Source organism: Octodon degus, unplaced genomic scaffold (assembly GCF_000260255.1).
Source record: "Octodon degus isolate 3935 unplaced genomic scaffold, OctDeg1.0 scaffold00300, whole genome shotgun sequence".
NCBI classification, from domain to species: Eukaryota; Metazoa; Chordata; class Mammalia; order Rodentia; family Octodontidae; genus Octodon; species Octodon degus.
The window spans coordinates 617,065-620,989 of NW_004524876.1; the positions used below are offsets into that span (position 1 = coordinate 617,065).

General features: G+C 37.1%; 1 protein-coding gene across 5 annotated transcripts in view; it reads left to right on the top strand.

The window, feature by feature from the left end:
- Window positions 1–3,360: 3,360 nt before the first annotated feature.
- Cbln2 (cerebellin 2 precursor) overlaps window positions 3,361–3,925 on the top strand; it is a 33,485-nt gene continuing 32,920 nt past the window's right edge. For 3 of the 5 annotated variants that reach the window (XM_023707581.1, XM_023707584.1, XM_023707585.1), the window contains exon 1: window positions 3,361–3,526. The gene's annotated coding sequence lies outside the window, so the exon portion shown is untranslated. Of the gene's footprint in view, window positions 3,538–3,925 lie in introns of all 5 variants that reach the window. The other 2 variants (XM_023707582.1, XM_023707583.1) reach the window with 2 other exon arrangements.

Here is a 3,925-nt window from a genome sequence, read left to right on the forward strand (position 1 = left end):
GCAGGCCAGGGGATCTAGCCCCAGTCCCCTGTGCCTGCTTGCAGTGCTTTAATCTGCTGAGCTATTTGGCTGGCCCTAGAAGTTGAGAAGGATTTTTTTTTTGGCTGGCTCAGGCTGCCTTAAGGGCAGGTCTGGTAAGGTAGATGGAGCTGGGGTTCGAACTGGGGCCCCCTGCACCTGAGTGGATTTTGCAGAGCAGGTACTTAAACAACTGAGCTAACCTGGAAGCCCCCAGAATAATTTCACTTGTGTCAATGAATTGCTTTTCTGCTTGAAAAAATATGATTTTTAAAATGATTATACTAGTCAGCTTTCTGTCAGTGTAATAAATACTTGAAATAATCAGCTTTCACAGAGGAAAGGTTTATATTTGGCACAGTTTTAGATCTTTTCATGCATGACCAACTGGCCCCGCTACACTAGGCGTGAGGCAGCGCAGCATTGCATTTGCTTAATGGGGACGAAGTCAGAGAAGCAAGGGACTAGGGACCCCTGTCCCTTTGAGATCCACAGGATCATTGATTGAAGATCTTCCACTGAGACCTCTTAAAGTGTCCATCCTAGTCCTAATAACTTTAAGATGGAAAACAGAACTTTAACACATGAGCCACTGTGAAACAATCAACATGTAAACTATAGTGGTGTCTATTTTATCATTGTTCGTATGAGAAAATGTTGTTTGTATTAATAACTATAAGATATTTAACACTTTAATTATGGTGCAATTTTATGATGTATGGTATGATAATGACATGATTGTCTTCTCAGGGAGGGCTAAAACCTCCTTGTAGGAAAGATGCTAGTGGTGTAGAAGTAAATATTTAATAACTAGTTCTCTGAGAGCACTTCTAGTATTGTTTACATTGATAGGTAAGACAATTGTAAAATAACAAATTATTGTGCTGAAACTGCACATGTGCTTATGAATGACTCTCAAGCTTAGTAAATTACTCTTTGATACTAGAGCTTGTTTCCTGTTTAGTTTTTTTTTAAAATTTTGATAACATAACCAATACTGACTATAAAAAGATACATTTTTCATTCATTTAGTGCAGGTTCTACAGGGTCTTACTACACGGATTGGACTCTTAGTGATCCTCCTGTTTTCAGTTTCCCAAGTTTTGGGATAACAGGCATGTGCCACCCCTCTCAGTCTCAATCACCATCTCAGCGCGCCCAGGGGTGGGGAGTGGGGCGGAGCCTGCAAGGCACGCCAGGGATGGAACCCTCGGCCCCTGAGTCTGCCTAAGCAGGCGCTTTAGTCGCTGCGCTATCTGGCTGGCCCTTGATTATAAAAATCATGATCAACATCATTTAGATTTTGTTAAAACACCAAGACAACAAATCAAGTCTTGCTCTGTAGAATTTGCCAGCTTCTGTCCTGCAGATATCCTAACCAGGCCCGATTCTCAAAGGCTAACCTGGCAGAACGTCCAAGGATACACAGAGCAGGGCACGAAACCGCACGTTCATCATGGAGACACCAAAGGTATCATAACCTCCAAAGAACAGGTCTTAGTAAAGTAATTCACAAGTGGTGATCTGTGTAGAGTTATTCTTTTTTTTCTTCTTTTTGTTCTTAACATTTCATTTAGTTTTAAATTTATGTAATTTTAAACATCAAATCTTTTAGAGACTGGTTTCTTAAAAAATTGAATAATTATTCTGGCCAGCTGTCTGTGCCGCACTACCGGAATACGCCCAGTGGGGCCACTTGCAAGATGCCCGTGAAATCGCAGAAGGCAAACTTGGGAGCAGATGTTAAAAATCAGTTGTGACAGCTCATACCTGCCAGCTCCATCATGTCACTGGATATAAAACACATAAATCATTTTTTGAGGGTCCCTCAGATTTTCAGGGAGATTAAAATATCTCAAATCCAAGGTTCCAAAACTGCTGATTTTGAAAGTTCATTAGTTTTAGCCCCATACCAGAGTGAGAATGGGTGTGATCCGGGGGCCCCTATGGCTTAAGAATGCGATTGGGTGAATAAAAGAAGACCCATTTATGGAATGACGAACACAAGGGCATTTGCTAGAGGAGCCTAATACTTTTATATAGATGATTTGAAATAAAAGAAAAGATTCTGGGGAAAAGGAGGTGGAAATAAATTTGTATGTGTGTATGAGAGAATATAATGGGCCGTGATATTTCTAAGAATAATTTCATGTTAGCCCTTCATTTCCAATTGAAAAATATTTGCTTCTTGGGTTGATTTTGACTTGTGCAGTGGATAAACATGAATGCACCATCTAATTGCAACTGCTTTCTTTTTTATTTATTTATATATTTATTTAAGAGAATGCAAGTTAGAATTGAAACAGAAAAAAATTACAAGTTATAAAGAATTTCATTGAATAGAGTAATGCAAATTTCACAATATTTGTTGTAATACGTAGTGTTGTCTTCCAACAAATATTCATATCACCAGATATATGCATGTAAAATTGGAAGAAGAAAAAGAAAGAAATATATAATAAAGAATAGAAAAAAGTACAATCTATTGAAAAAAAAGAGAAAAAACAAATTAAAGCATTCACTGCTTCTTTCCATAGACCAGCAGACATGTGCAGTACTTTTATGCAAACAATCCTGCTTACATACATAGATAAATCACTTTGCTCCACTTCTTTTTCTGTGCTAGACTTTGAAAAACCAATAAAAAATTTAATTGATTTATATAAACATTTTTCTAATGATTTTCTAGTAATCATTCTCTGGTAGTGAATAACAATTAACAATCAATACCACAAACATATCTGTAAATTCCCCCAACTTTTTGGAAAGTAAATCAATCAATGCTAATGTGTCATGAAGGTGAAAAACAGTATAGCAGGAAGTTTTGAATTATTGTTAATGCAAAGAACACAAAGGATACTATATCAAAATTATGGTGATTCTTTGAGAAAAACTTATGTATAAAATGTTTAGATTATGTGAGAAAATGTTTCAATTTCACATGTGAGCTTCCATTTTAAGTAATTCAAGTAGCAAAGAAAAATAAATCCAAAGTAAGGAGAAGAAAAAAAGTTAATAAAAACATAGTCAATGAAATTCAGAATGAAAAGGAACAGGAAAAAGAAAGAGACAGAAAAAGATGAAACCAAAAGTTTCTCAAAAAAAAAAAAAAATCAAAATCAAGAAATCGGACAAGGCAAAAATGTAGTTTCTACTTTTTTTTTTAATCTAACTATAAATGTTAGATAAACATGAACAGGTCTGTAGTGGTAAAAACTTTTATTTAAAAAAAAAATGCAACTGCTTTCTAAGAGCTCATTCCAAGAGTCCTTTTGAGGAGTTAAACATCTTGAGAGATTTGAATGCAAAGTAAGGCTAAGGCAAGCCTTCCACAGAGGCAGCCTGAGCACAGCAGGGATTCTAGAGTTCTGGAAGTAATGCAGGAGGGAAAGGAAGAGGAAAGACAGCCTGAGAGGGAGGAAGTGAGTGATGCAAAGTGCAAGAATGTGAAGCAACCAAGATGGACGTGCCTTTCGCAGGGCAGGCACTGGCCCTGCATTTACATCAGGTTTTTCATGCGTTTGTGTGCTTCTGTGTGTGTGTGTGTGTGTGTGTGTGTGTGTGTGTGTGTGTGTGTGTCTGTCTGTCTGTCTGTCTGTCCGTCTGTCTGTATATAGGTGTACTTCTACTCACATGTTTGGGCATCAGTATGGCCAATCCTGAATGAGAGAACAACCCAGTGTACAATAGTGAGATGATTCATAAATGAAATAGTAATTTTATACCAACAAAAAAATTGGACTAAGTGGTATCTATCAGAAATAAACTTGCAAGGAATACAGAGAAATTTTAGAACTTCGAACTTCCGTAAAATAAGGAATGGGGTTTTAGGAGACAATTCATCTTTTAATCTCCACATGCAAAGATTCTCTAATTAACAGAATTCTGGTTGTGTTTTGAGCCCTGG